This window comes from Echinops telfairi, unplaced genomic scaffold (genome assembly GCF_000313985.2).
Source record: "Echinops telfairi isolate 266 unplaced genomic scaffold, ASM31398v2 ScPeMD7_7469;HRSCAF=8507_0, whole genome shotgun sequence".
NCBI classification, from domain to species: Eukaryota; Metazoa; Chordata; class Mammalia; order Afrosoricida; family Tenrecidae; genus Echinops; species Echinops telfairi.
The window spans coordinates 9907983-9923841 of NW_022111372.1; the positions used below are offsets into that span (position 1 = coordinate 9907983).

At 36.6% G+C, this 15859-nt stretch overlaps 1 non-coding gene across 1 annotated transcript; it reads right to left on the reverse strand.

Annotated features, from left to right (window-relative positions):
• Positions 1 to 5618: 5618 nt before the first annotated feature.
• LOC115873652 lies at positions 5619 to 5738 on the reverse strand. The gene has a single exon (XR_004048542.1). It is a non-coding gene; the product is annotated as a small nucleolar RNA SNORA61 (small nucleolar RNA).
• Between the last annotated feature and the right edge of the window lie 10121 nt (positions 5739 to 15859).

Below are 15859 nucleotides of genomic sequence, written 5' to 3' on the forward strand. Positions count from 1 at the left end.
ATTGCAAAGAAGACCAAACCCCTTACAACTGGACCAGTGATTAACATCATGATCAACTATAAAAAGGATGCATGTCAATGATTTCATCTAGCTGGGTCCACAATGAATGATCTTGGAAACAGTAGTCAAGAGGTCAAATGATATATTGCTTTAGGCAAAACTGCTGCACAACACTTCTTGAAAATGTTGATAGGCAAAGATATTACTTTGAGGACTACAGTACAACTGACCCAAGCCATGGTATTTTCAATTGCCTCAGACGCAGATGAAAGTTGGACACTGTATAAGGAAGACTAAACAATAATTTATACATTGGGGTTGGGGCACTTTTTAAGTATAGCGCAAGGACCATAGACTGCTAAAAGGACAAAGCAATCTCTCTTGAAAGAAGGAAGGCCAGAGTGTTCCTTAGAGGCAAGGATAGTGAGACTTCTTTCTATCTTTGTACACATTTTCAGCCGAGGCCAATCTCTGGAGAAAGCCATCATGTTTGGTGAAATAGAGGGCACAGAAGAAAAGGAAGGCTCTCAAGGAAATTCATTGGCACCATCACTGCCACAGTGGGCTCCAGGACAGCAACAATTGTGAGGATGGCGCAGAACTGGCAGGTGTCCTCCCTCTGTGCACCACATCCCGATGAATCACAATGGACTCACTGGCACCTAACACCAACGCCACAGAGCACATGTGGGGTATCTGACTGGGCTATGGACTTCTTTTGCATTGGTATTATTTAATCAAAGTGTACTTATGGTATGTGTACTTCTAATTTATTATTATTATTAGTTGGGATTTAATACATATAACATATCATTCCATATTTCAATCACATCAAGTAGAATTGTACAGTTGCCAGCACAATCATTTTCTAACCACTCTTTTTCAACATGGACTCCTTGACATCGTATCCCCTTTACACCCCAACACCGCCTCCCCCCCACAAGCACCACTGTATCCTACTCCCCCCAAACCCTTTATTCTACTTGCCCTCCCTATAGATCCATTAATCCTAGGTTTCATGTACTGAAAAACAGGAAAGCACATAATACAGCTTCAAGAGAGTGACCTCCATTGACTTAGCACCCTTAGATACACGCTACTATGAATGAACAAAAAACAAAATAATACAAACCAAAAAATACAGAAAATTTTGGAAACCAGATCCAATCCAGCCTGCATCACCGAGAAGGATCTACTGACAAAGTTTTAACTATTCAGATCAGATTTATGCCTTTGAACTTCTGTACTCCTCTCTCCCAAGCACTCTCTTTAACAACCACCTTTCTCCCATTCTTTAACTTTAGATTGAGGGAGTTATCGGGGCTTATTTCCCATGTAGTTCCACAATGAATCTTGGGTTCCCACTGTCATTCATTGTCTTCTGCGCACCACATTCTCACAATTTAGGCTCTGATACTGATCCCTCCATTGACTTCAGATTATATGCATTCCAATCCTTCAGTGACTGATGATGGTGTGCTTCTTCCATGTAGACTTAGTTGACATCTCACTTAGATGGCTGCTTGTTGGGAGACAAGCCTTTAAGACTCGATATGCTATTTGTTCTTATAGACAGGCACAGTCTACATTCCTTGCCACATTTTGCTCTAGCACCCGCATCTGTGTTCCCTTCCTGAGGGTGAGTATTGAGCAGGGCCATGATGTAAGAACAAATTGTTCTTAAATTGGAGTTAGGATTTAGTGCAAGCCCCAAACCCATGCCTGGATCTATGTTTCTTTTTTCCTTTCAATTTGCTGTTACCTGGTAGTTAATACATATGTCATATCATTCCATGGATCAATCACGTCTAACAGAATTGTCCATTTGCTTTCATAATCAGACTCCAAGTATACTTTTCCTTCCTGGACTCCTTGACACCTCAAACCCTGTCTCCTCTGAAACCCTTGTTCTATTAGCTTTCCCTTTAGGCTCAGCATCCCTGAGTTTCATTTACTGAAAGACAGAGAAACAACTACCCCAATGTCAAGAGGGTGACCCTTAATGGCTATGCACCTCTGAGATACACCCTAATATGAACAAGCATAGCAACATAAAACAGGATGACCTCAGGATTGTCAGAATAATACATATCTTTATACAGCATATTGGATATTGATGTAGTAATGTTTTGTTTGTCTGCCAACCAATCGTTCTTGGTACAGCTGTGCTCTGCTTCCTTGGACACCATATGTTTTCCGGCTTAAGTCGTCAGGTTCCAAGTGTCTGAGGTGGAGTCCAGGTTACCCATGGAGTTTTAGCATGGGATCTCACTGAGGCCACCTCTGGAGCATGCTGTGCAGCCTGAAGATCCACTATTCTGTGCCCCAGCGTTCTACAGCACCCTCCTGCGTTCCTGGCATAAACGCCAATGCCCTTGTTGAATTTTGCCCACCCTCTGCACTCCACTAAAGACCCTCCCCACCTAATGTTCCCAAAAGCATCCTCAGTCACTCCAATAGGCTTTTGACAAAGCTTAGAAAGTGAATCTTGGATGTGATAAATAAATCCAAGATCGAAACCTTAGCTGACATGATGTTAAAATACATGATGGAAATAATTAACTAGAATTTAACATTTAGAAATGTTATTTCTAAAAAGAAGACTTTATATTCTATAGACTGATGGTCAAATGGAAGATAAAAGGGTAATAGGTACCATGAGAGAAGTAATTAAAGTAAGCATATAATTTTTTGTTAGCTTGTTTGTATTTTTAAGAACAACCGTTTTTGTTTGTTTTCCTCTTGGTTACTTGTTTTCTTCTAATTGTGGAGATACAGAGGTCAAAGCAAATTGTTATCACAAATTCAATGTTGTGATGATTCAATAAGATATTCCTTATTTTGAAATGTATCTCTGCTCTCATGGAAGGGGATGGGGAGTGGAATGGGTTTCTTGGAAAACACACATATCAACAGAAAACACAAATATCAACAAATACATGATGACTCTTTTCCGTGAAAATCACTCCTTCACTCATTGATTTTCTGATTTACAGATAGTGTCAAACACTGTAGATATATTTCTGAAGTCCAGGCATTGTAACTCTATACAAGTAATTAGGTTTGGATTCGGGTTAGCTGCTCGTGTAGTCAAACAGCCTTACTCTCACTCACTGGCTTGAAGTTAGTGGGCTCATGATGATTGCAAGGTGAGGACTCTCTATGAGAGGAAAAGAGGCTTAGTTACAGAAAATAGGCTTTTACAAGACTTTACTTTGTATAATGAGCGTGATGAAAGAGACTAACAGAGACAGGCAATGTGAAAATGCATTAACACTGAAAATGCAATCAGTTAGACAGTCTACCTGCTCCCCTTCTTCATCAAAAGCTTTCCTCTCCATTTAGCCCTTGAACAAGGGCAGCCAATTACATCAAGAACATTTTCTGACAACTGTGGCAGAAAATATATTATAAAACCCCTACACTTTTAAACACATAATTGAGGTAGACAATTTATTTACAATCTTAATATGCACAATTATTTCATTGTCCTTCAAAACAATCTGTATTTCAATAATGCATACACAGACAAGAAGCATTTCTAGTGAAACAGTATCAAAGTTTCCAAAGTAAATAGCTCCTAGTTCACCATCTCATTTCAAATGTTCTGGTCATAAAATATTCACAGCTATTTCATTCTAAGATTATGATGCAAATTGTCAAGTTATACTAATGTTTAAGTAGTGACCAGATATTGTATGACCTACTAGTTCCAAAGATTAGATTATGCTCACATGTAACGTGGGCATTCACTTAGTAGGGGACACTGGTGTCTAGTATCACTGGCATCATGTCATTTTGTTTGTTTGTTTGAGATGAACTTGTCACTAAAGAGTGCAACGTCTTCAAATTTTACTTTCTCTCCCTCTTTTTTTAAAAAGCCACTGAAACAACTATTTAGGCTTGAAGGATAAGGAATCTGGAAGAAGGTTTGGTTTGGTTTTGTAAAGAAACGTGCTTTATATGTTTACACAGCCCATCTCAAAAACTGAAATCAATAACTATATCCCATTAAATTTCTCATTAAACCAGATATCCATATATCTGGTTGGGTGTTTTGTCCCCCTGCCCCCCTCCCAGCCATCACTTTCCTCTGTCTTTACCCACCCCCATCTCTGGCCTGCCAATTGCTCATAAAGTTTATCTGTTCGTATATAAGCCCAGTTTCTTATTCTTTACTTTTTTTTTTTTTAAACATTTTATTAGGGGCTATGGTGATATTAAATATTTATCTTTGTGAAAATAACTGAGCTTGCTAAGCATGATGTTCTCTAGTTTTGTCCATGTCTTGCAGTGTTTAGAAGTGTTGTCATTGCTTGTTTATGCATAAAATTCCACAGTATGACTATACCAGAGTTTGTTTAAGTGTTCCTCTATAGTTTGCGTTTTGGTTGTTTATATGCATTTGCCATTGTGGACATTGCTGCAATAAACCTAGGTGTGCACATATTTGTTCATGTTGTGTTCTTAATTTTCTTTAGAGTGCATACCCAGTAGAGAGATGACCAGATCATACGGCACCTGTAATTGTCTTTGTTTTAGGAAGTGGCATATTGACCTCCATAGTAGTTGTACCAGTCCACAGTCCCACCGGCAATGTGAAAGCGTTTCTGTCTCTCCACAACCTCTCAAGTATGTATTAGTTTGTGTTTTGTTTAATTTTGCCAAAAGTGTCAATGTGATGTGATACAACATTGTTGTTTAATCTGTTTTCTCTTACTGCTAATGATCAAATATTTCTTCATATGGTGGTTTTCCTGGATACCATATTTGATAAATTATGTAGTTATGTATTGGACCCTGAGTTAGTTAATTGTGCCAGCCTGGCCAATAATCACATGTGGGGCTAATTGAAAGGCGGAGGGATAAATGGGTGGTGAGCCTTGCCTTTCTAGTTCTCGGGTCTCTTGTTTTGTGATGGTTGCACCGGGTGCAGCTGCCTTAGCAGTTCCCTGCTTCAGCTTGCAAGATTGACTTTCTACAAGACATCCCCAAGGAGAAGCTACATGGACCTATCCCGATGCAGCCCTGGGTGCTGGAGCAGCCATGTGGAGACCCCTGCCAGAGCAGAGATGCTTGTTCGTTCACTGACTCAGCTTTCCTCCTGCAGTCGGCATCATTGCCAGTTTTGTGAGGTGGAGGACTTTGTGGACTGGTGTTGGGTTAATGGGTTAATGTTGGACTTGTGGGCTTGGGCAGCATTGGGGTGGGATGTTTTCGTGATGCACCTTTTCTTTACATAAAACTCTCTCTTATACATGAGTCGCTGTGGATTTGTTTCTCCAAAGTACCTAGACTAGTACAGACCCATTTTGGGGGAAGTTATTTGATTTTTCTTCTTGAGATGTTATAGTTTTTGATAGTTTTGGACATTAGTTATACATCCAATTTACTATTATTGAATATAATTTTTTCAATTAGTAGGATCCCTCGATTCTTTTGATGAAGTCTTTTCATATCTATAAATGTCATATTTTAGTAGGTCACAGTTCTTTACTTCATCTTCTATAGTATGGATATTATTCATTATGTCAGTGGTGTGCTTATGTCTTGTTTTAGGATCTTAAAGTTTGTCCCTCTTTCCCATTGATTGCCTTTATAACAGTGATTTTTTTCCCGCCTGTTTGAAACTAGCCTGAGTTCCAATAGCACTGAGGGGCAACTTTAATGTTTATTTTCTTCCTTTTATGACCTCCCAGACCAGTGTTGTGATCCGATGAGAAAGGGAACTGGAGGTTAACTATGTGATTAATGTTGAGGTGTTTGGTCCACCTTGAGGTTCGTCTTGTACTTGGTGTGAGTTATCAGTCTTGTTTCATTCTTTTGCATTTGAAGATCCAATTTTTTCAGCACAAGTGTTTGGAAAGGTTGTCTCTTGTCCACTTACTGTGTTTCGGTTTTTTATCAAAAGCTAGGTGTCTATAGGTACTTGGTTGTATTTCTGAATTCTAAATTCTAATACACCAGTCTGCTTATCTATTGTTGTACCAGCACCGTGTTGTTTTACTTATCACAGCTGTATAGTAGCTTTTAAGATCTGGGCATGAAAGGCCTTCTACTTTGTTTTTATTTTTTAATTATGTTTTATCTATTTTAAATTTATTTTGTATTCAAATAAAGTTGGTGATTAGTTTTTCCATTTCTCTGAAGAATTGTTGTGGGATTTGGATTAGAATGACATTGAATTTGAAAAGTATTTTGGGGGATATTAACATTTTCACAATGTTTTGTTTACCTGTCCAGGTACATAGTAACTTGTTTCATAATGTAAGTTTCTTTAGCTTTTTTGAAGGAGTATTTTTTTAGTTTCCCTTTTATGCATCTTTCATTTCTATGGTAATGTTTATTCCTGAATATTTCATGTTTTGTGTAGTTATTGTAAATGGTATTGTTCTTTTGATATATTTCTGTACCGATATCCTTAATATAAAAGAATCCAACTGATTTCTGTATGTTGATTTTATAACCTGCTACATTGCCAACTTTTTAAATTAGTTCCAGCAATAGCTTAATGTAATCTTTGGAGTTTTTTTATACATAGGACTATGTTGTCTGAAAATACAGAGATTTTTATTTCTTCGTTGCTAATGTGGTTACCTTTATTATCATTCTTATGTCTTATGACTCTAACTTTAACTGCCAGGAAGGACTATGTTATATAAAGGTAGTGATAAAGGATAGCTTTGTTTAAAAAAAAGTGAGATGCAGGATATTGGTTTTGTATACATGGCTTTTACTATATTGGCAAATGTACATTGTGTACTTATTTTATTGAGTTGTTTTAATCAGGAATGGATTTCAATTTAATCGAATGCCTTTTTTGCATCTATTGATATGATCATATGACTCTTTTCCTTTATATTGCTTTTCTGAATAATTACATCGATTGCTTTTTCTTTTCTTTTTTTTTTAATTAATCAATTTATGGGGGCTCATACAATTCATCACAATACATAGATCAATTGTGTAAAGCACATCTATACATTTGTTGCCCTCATTATTCCCAAAATTCTCTTGCCTCTTGGGTTCCCGGAATCCGCTTTGCTACAAATTCTACTTAATAGTGATGTATTCATTTTTGATGCATAGTTGAATTATATTGACTAAGGATTTATTGAATATCTTGCCATCTATATCCATTAGAGATAATGGTGTATATTTTCAATTTGGGTGCTGTTTTTGCCTGATTTAGGTATCAGAATTATAATTGCTTTATGAGTTTGGTACTAGATTGCCCATTTGCATGTTGTGGAATAGTCTATATAAAATTGGTATTATATTCCCTAAATATTTGATAGAATACCCCAGTGAAACCATCTTGAACCAAACTTTTTCATATTGGGATTTTTAATGACTGCATCTATTTCTTCTCATGTTATGGGCTTGAGGAGATTTTCAACATAATTCTGTGAGGACTCAGGTAAATAATGCATTTCTGGAAATTAATCCATTTCTTCTAGATTTTAAAATTTGTTGGAGTACAATTTTTTAATACTGTGGTGTGATTATAATTTTTTTAATCTCATTTGGTTCTGGTGTAATATCACCTGTTTCATTTCTTAATCATAGAACTTGTTCTCAATTTTTCCTTTGTTAGAATTCCCAGGGGTTTACCAATTTTGCTAAATTTTTCCAGAGCCACGTCGTCCCTCACTGAACCATAGCTCTGCGAGGGACAACACTGGAGACACAGGGAGGGAATAGTGCACAATCTGACCCCATCACGCTGGGGTGAAACACTAAGGGCATGCATTAGAGCAGCAAGGGGAGCAAAGTGATGAAATCCCCGGGGAATACCAAAAATAGACTTTGGAGCCAGAATGTAGCACCCCATCAGAATTGAATGGAAAATACTCGTAAAGGTCAACAAACAGACCTTGAACTATTTATAGGTTTTTCCATTTTTGTCAGTGGCTTTCTTTTTGCTATTGTTATTTTGTTTTTTGGTTATTGTTGTTTTGTTGGTTTTGTCTTCCTTTGTTTTTTTATTTGGCTTTTCCTTGGATTTGCACTTATTAATATATCTGCATGTCTATCTAGATAAGATAGGCAGGATAAATAATTCAGATATGAGAAGAACAGAACCAATGGGTTTGGGGGGATATGGGAGAAGAGGAGGTGGGAGAAAAGAAGGGGGTGGGGAAACCAACCAAGGGACAAGGGAACCACAAGAGAAATAAAGATCAATGGAAAGAAGGGCATAGGAAGCCTAGTGGGGCTCAATCAAGGGCAATGTAGCAGGGAGGAAATAATAGACCCAAATGAAGGCCGAACATGATGGTGGGACAAGATGAAAGTAAAAGGAAATAGAGGAAAGAACCAGGAGGCAAAGAGCATTTGTAGAGGTCTAAATACAGGCATGTACATATGTATATATATATTTAGAGAGAGAGAGAGGAATAGAACTATGTACTCATATCTATATATTAAGAATTAAGGTTGCAGATGGACATTGGGCCTCAACTCAAGTACTCCCTCAACACAAGAACACTTTGTTCTAACAATCCAGCATTCAGTGGTGTTCACCTTCCCTACACAATCGCTGGAAACAAAATGGGTACATAAGCAAATGTGGTGATGAAAGCTGATGGTACCAGACTATCAAAAGATACAGCGTCTGGGGTCTTAAAGGCTTGAAGATAAACAAGCAGTCATCTAGCTCAGAAGCAACAAAGCCCACATGGAAGAAGCACACAAGCCTGTGTGATCATGAGGTGTTGATGGGATCAGGTATCAGGCATCTAAGACCTAGAACAAAATCATACTCAATGTAAATGAGGTGGGGCGGGGTGGGGTGGGGAGGGGGAATGTAGTGGCGACCCCACTTGCCCATCTGCAGTTCACAGGAAAGAGATGAGCCAGGCAGGGTGCAGTATAAAACCCTTGAAACACACAACTTTCCTCTAGTTCTTTGGTGCTTCCTTCCCCCCATTATCATGACCTCAATTCTGCCTTACAAATAGGATTAGACCAGAACATGCACACTGCTACAGATAAGAGCCTGCAGCCCAGGGAATCCACAATAGATAAACCCCTCAGGGCCAACAATAAGAGTAGAGATACCAGGAGGATTAGGAGAGAGAACGGGGAGAAAGGGGAATCAATCACAAGGATCAACTTATAACATCCTCCCATGTGGACAAATAATGGAAAAGTGGGTGAGGGGTGACGGAGGACTATGTAAGATATGAAAATAATAATCTATAACTGATCAAGGGTTCGTGAAGGTGGGTAGAGGATGGAGGGAGAAGAAATGGGAAGCTGATATCAGGGACTTAAGTGGGAAGAGAATTCTTTGAAAATGATCGCGGCATATGTGCAAATGTGCTTGACACACTGGATGAATATATGGTTTGTGATAAGAGATGGAAGAGCCCCCAATAAAAGTAAGTCTTTAAAAAAAATTTTCATAGCCAAATTCTTGTCTTATTGATTTTTCTATGGATATTAGCTATTTTCATTTTATGTTTTTATGTCTGAGGCCATTGTTAGAGCCACTGGGTCAACCCCATTCTGGGGAACTTCCACTCTTTCCCTGACCCCCTCTTTACCAAGCATAATATTTCTTGAAAAACTGGTCTTCCTTGACATATCCAAAAAAGATGAGCTGATATCTGACCATCCTTGCTTCTAAAGATAATTCTGGCTTTATTTTCTCCAGGACAGATTTATTTGTTCTTCTGACAGTCGATGGTCCTTTCACTATTCTTCATCAACACTGTGATTAAAATTAATCAATTATTCTGTAGGCTTCCTTATGTTTATACAATGATTTTACATATGTATGAGGCATTTGAAAATTCAATGGAATTTGTGTGGTACAACTCAGTTCCCAGGTGACATCCTCACTCTTCGATTGTTAAAACAGACCTTGTGTACCAGATTGATCCAATGGAATGCATCATTTGATTTCTTGACTGCTGGCTTCATCAGCATTGGTTCTGAATCCAGGCAAGATGAAACTCTTGACAACTTCAATATTTTCTGTTTATCATGATGTTATCTATTGGTCCAGTTACGAGAATTTTGCTCTATTTTACATTGAGTTTGAATCCATACTGGAGGTTGCAATCCTTGTTCTTCATCAGCAACTGTTTCATGTCCTACTCACTTTTAGCAAATAAGGTTGTGTGATATGCATATTACAAGTTGTTAGATTCTCCACTTCTAATGCCATATTCGTCTTCAGATAATCCATTTTCTCTGATTATTTGCTCAACCTACAGATTGGATAACTATCATGAAAAGATACAACCCACGCTCACACCTTTCCTGATTTAAAATCATGCACTATTACCTTGTTCTGTTTAGAATGACTGCCTCCTGGCCCATGTACAGGTTCCCCATGAGCCCAATAAAGTGTTCTAGAATCTCCATTCTTCTCAATTCCATCTAAAGGTTGCTATGATCCCCACAATCGAATGCTGTAGGATAATAAATGAAACACAAGTAAACCTTTTGTCTGGTATTCTTTTGTTACAGCCAAAATCCATCTAATTTCAACAGTAGTAACCCTCTTCCACACCCTCTTCTGAATCTAGCTTAAATTTTCAGCAGCTCCTTGTTGATATACTGCTGCAGTTTATTTTAAAGTATCTTCAGCAAAATTTACTTGCATGTTATATGAAAGGAATTGTTTTAAAATGTCTGGATTCTGTTGGGTCATTTTCTTTGGAATGGGCACAGATGTGAGTTTATCCCATAAGCTAGTAATGTTACTGACTTCTAAAGTTGTCGGCATAGACATAAGTGCTACCAGCACTGTATCAGTTTTTGTGTGTGAAACATTTCACTTGATATTATATCAATTCCTAGAGTCTTGTTTTTCTCTAATGGCTTCAATTGAGCTTGGACATATTCTTCCAATACCCTTAGTTCTTCATCATAATATACCTCTATAACTGCTTGAATTGTCACCAATTGTTTTTAGTGCAGTGACTCTGAGTATTCCTTCCATTTTCCTTTGATGCATTCATCATCATTCACAATTTTGCTAGTAGAATCCTTCAATATTGCAAGTTTGGGCTTAAAGTGTCTTTTCTTTTTCAGCTTGCAATAAACTGAGCACATTCTTCCCTTTCAGTCTTTCAATTCCAAGGCTTACTCACATGCAATTCAGAACTAGATTCTCAGCAGAACTCGTATTTTAATTCTCAGCAGACTGATATTTTAATGAATCATTACCTCCTTGCTTTATTGTATATTAACAGAACCCCGGTGCATAGTGGGTTATGCATTACGTGTGCAGCTGAAAGGTTAGCAGTCTGAAACAACCAGTAGGAGACAAATGAGGCTTTCCATCCCCATATTTAAAGTCTCAAAAACCCAGTGTAACAGTTCTACTCTGTCCTACAGGGTCACTATGAGTTGGAATGAACTCAATGGCAGTGAGATGAATTGTTTTTAAATGAAAATTATCAGTCAAATATTGGTTTTAGCAAGAAAGCAACATAAACTATGTAGAAAAGAGGCATGTGATATATAGCAACTCCACCTTTCACAATTCGGTTAACAGATACTTAAGAGAGTATAGAAAATGTGTTGTAATGACAAATCCAGGAATTGTTCTTAGGTGTATTTATTTCCAATTTATTCTGTTCTGAAAAACTTAAAATTACTGTCATTATTATAAATCTCTGATAGAGAAATGTGGGAGATTTAAAATATTTCTTTATGTTTGTATAGATTGAGAATCATGTGTATATATGTATTTTACCAGCTTGCTCTGCAAATAGTTTCACTAAGTAACGGTGAGACTTCCTCTCATATACTTTGGACATGTTATCAGGAGAGAGAAGTCCCCGGACATGGACAACATGCTTAGACAGGTATCAAAAAAGAGGGCGGGGAGGTACACTTGACAAGATGGATTGATACAGTGGCTGTAACAATAATTCTGGGCATGGTGTAGGACCAGGCAGTGCTTAATTCTGTAGTACATAGAGTTGGGATGATGTGAAGCCAACTCGATGGCACCTAGCAGCAGCGACATTCTTAGAACTACAGCTTTCAAGTCCATGAATATGTCAACATCTTATGAAAGGAAAAAGTTATTATTAGTCAACTTATTACATTAGCAAAGAACATCATGTACAAAGCAATACGTTTTTTTTCTTTCTGTGCAACCATGTATCATTTCCTTATTTTGAGAACCCTTTTTAGTTAATGGTTCTCTCATGTATTTGACTAAGATGGCTCTATGGAGAATTTCAAAATTAAGATGATTATTAATTTTGACACATATGCTCATATTATATTTCTAGACCAATTCTAAAGTGATACCGCAGTACTTATAAGGCTGAAGTTCACCTAAAGCCATAAATTGATCACATGCATGCTCAATTACTAGATACAAAAATACCTTTTGACAGAATAATGAATTAGGTATAACATTTCCAAAAGGGTATTGCACATCAAGTAAAGTTCTAAAACTATATCAGAAACCTTGAACTCAACAATTTAAAGCAGTTTCCTAGTAATTTCAGCTAAAATCATTTAACATATTGTATCTTAGTTTTACTTATACAATGCAAGTCCTTTACATCATTGTCTCCAATTATACAGACCGACTTCTGAGGTCAGATATTTCTGAGAAAAGAAAATGCACTTAAAAGACATTTGATCTAAAAACTATATTGTTGAACGCCACTGCTAGAATAAACTCAAATTATAATAAATCACTGATGTGATTAATCCACAACAATGATATTGTGCTACCACTATTTTTAATAAATGACATCAAACTTATTCCTATCAGGTTAATTTTGACTCATGACAATATGGCAAGAGTAAAATTGTACGTAGGATTTCCAATGTTGTTATGTTTTTTTTTGTTTTTGTTTTTAAATCAATTTATTGGGGCTCATAAAATTCATCACAATACATAGATCAATTGTGTAGAGCACATCTATACATTTGTTGCCCTCATCATTCCCAAAATTCGCTTGCCTCTTGGGTTCCCGGATTCCGCTCATTTTCCTTCCCCCCCTCCCCCATGCACCCTTGATAATTTATAAATTATTATTATATCTTATATTACACTGCCCAAAGTTGTTATGTTTATGGAATCAGGCTGCTACATCATTCTACTGCACAGCAACTGATGAGATAGAACCTCCAACTTTTAGTTAATAGCTGAATATTTTTTGTTTGTTTGTTTGTTTTTTATTTTTATTTTTTTTTAACATTTTATTAGGGGCTCATACAACTGTTATCCCAATCCATACACACATCAATTGTGTAAAGCGCATTTGTACATCGTTTCTCAAAACATTTTCTCTCCATTTAAACCCCTTACATTAGGTCCTCATTTTTCCCCTCCCTCCCCGCTCCCCGCTCCCGCATGAGCCCTTGATAGTTTATAAATTGGTATTTTGTCATATCTTTCCCTGTCCGACGTCTCCCTTCATCCACTTTTTGGCTGTCTGTCCCCCAGGGAGGAGGTCACACACAGTTCCATGTAATTGGTTCCCTCTTTCCTACCCATTCTCCCTTTACCCTCCCTGTTTTGCCACTTACACCACTGGTCCTATAGGGCTCATCCATCCTGGATTCCCTGTATTTTCAGTTCCTATCTGTACCAGTGTACCTCCTCTGGTCTAGCCAGTCTTGCAAGATAGAATTCGAGTAGCTGAATATTTAAACTGTGGACTCCTTAACATTCTTATTAAAATCTAAAATCTTTCTGTTTATGAGTTATTTTCACCTAAAATTTGTAATAATCTGAAGATTAAGGATGTGTTTCATAGTCTATAAACCAAATAGAATTTTTTCAGTTGTTCTTCAAAATTTGAAGTCAGAAACTGATTTTTAAAATAGTGCTGTGAAGAAATTAAACATGTCCTGAAGCAGGAGAGAGCCATGTTCTAAAGATAAGAATAATCCCTCTGCTGAACCAATATTGCTGTTAATGATTCAAAGGAGAAAAGTTAGAGAGCAGAGCATAGTTCATACTATCAGGAAAGAATTACTGTGAATTTATACTTGCATTTGAACAGATTTAGCTTGCCCCCCTTTCCTGTTTTTAATATTTATGTATTTAAATCTTCACATAATGGATATCAAGGGTATTGTGATTTTTTCCTTGGAAAATAATTTATCATACATATATTGTAAAGAATTTACTAACTCTCTACAAGATATATGTATAATCTTAGTAATTATCTTTTTAAATATGGGGTTTGCTGTAATTTTTAAGACAGTTATAAAATTGCCATGTTTATCCAATTGTTGTAGTTGCTGATGTAATAAGCATAGTAAAGTTGAGAAAAGAAATTAAATGAAACATAGGAGCTAGCATATTTTGTTAAATATTTTATAGTCAAGAAAATGATAAAAATAAAATACTATAGTGAGTTTGTGAATAAACTGAAATTCAAATACTGGTAATTTTTTTCTGATGTATTGTTCTAATCATATTGCCTACGTTTTAAATAATTTCAATACCTTTCTGAGGAAATTTGAAGCCCCTACTAAATGGTATTTGTTGGATCTTCCCTCTCGTTTTAATTGACACTGGTATTCTTTATTTTTTCTCTACCAAATGCTTTCTCTGAGCTGCTTCAAAGGCCCCCTCTTTACCCAGCATTAGAACAGAAATAGGACCATGTAGGACAGCATTCTTTACTTAGTTCCAAATAATTTATTAATAATTACATATAAATCTTAGGCTAAATGATTAAAAAACTTTCCCCTTCTTTTCTGACTTCAATGTCAAAATCCTAAGTTTTTCTACTAATCATGTTATCTTTAAAATGTTTTTTACTTGAAAAAACAAATCCTAAACTTAATTTCACATTGAGAAATATACTCCTGTATTGTGGTACTGCTCTTACTTCTCTAGGGCATACGTATACCCAGCAGAGCGAGAACTGGCTCATATGGAATTTCTATTCCCAGTTTTCTGAGGTAGCATTGCTTACAATCATAAGATGGAAACAGTCTAACTTCCTATCGGTAGAATAATGGATAAAGCAATGATAATACAGACACACAATGGAATACTGTGCATCTCTGAGACACCTTGATGAAACCATGAAGCCCTTCCTGGCATGGATGACCCTGGAGAATGTTATGCTGAGTGAAATTAGCATGTGAATACATGGATGCAACTGAAAAAATATTATGGTAATGAAGTTATGCCACCACAAAAGCACACCTATTATCTCAGAACATTATTATAAGTAAAACAATCATAGACTTTCATAGCAAAGGGAACAGACTTTAGAAGTTACCAAAGTATAGAGGGGCAGAGTAAGGAAGGGAAGAAGAAAATTAGGCTAAAGTGTTGGGAGATATTAACATAAAATGGAAGATCTTAATCCACTAGAGGGAGGAGAAAAAATCAATATAGAGTAAGCTAATGGGTGAAGGGGGTGGATGATAAATAGTTTAAACTATTGGATATAAATTTGATAATCTGAAATGTAAAACGTTCATCTAATTCACAGGAAAAATTGTTTAAAAATAAATACATGTCAGTTTTAAATCCTATTTTTTCAAAAATGTTTTTCTTTAGTCACCATAAAAATAAATGTAACTAGTGGCTAGTGGTCATTCTTTAAATAAATGTGCTTATTTTCATTCTCCTGAGATTGTCAACTGAATAGTCCATGCAATAGTTTATATAACATGGTGGGTAGCAGTGAATATTAACTTCTATATTTGTTAGCTGCTTCACATAGAAATATGCCCTCCTCCATACATGTTCTAATCTGCAGAATCTGTAAGCACATTGCTTTTGCATGGCAAGATAGACTTTGCAGTTGTTACATATCTAGTCCTTTTCATACAGTTTAACCCACTTTTGCCCTTTCAGTTTTTCCTTTACTCCATGTGTAGTTATTCTTTTTCTTCTTTT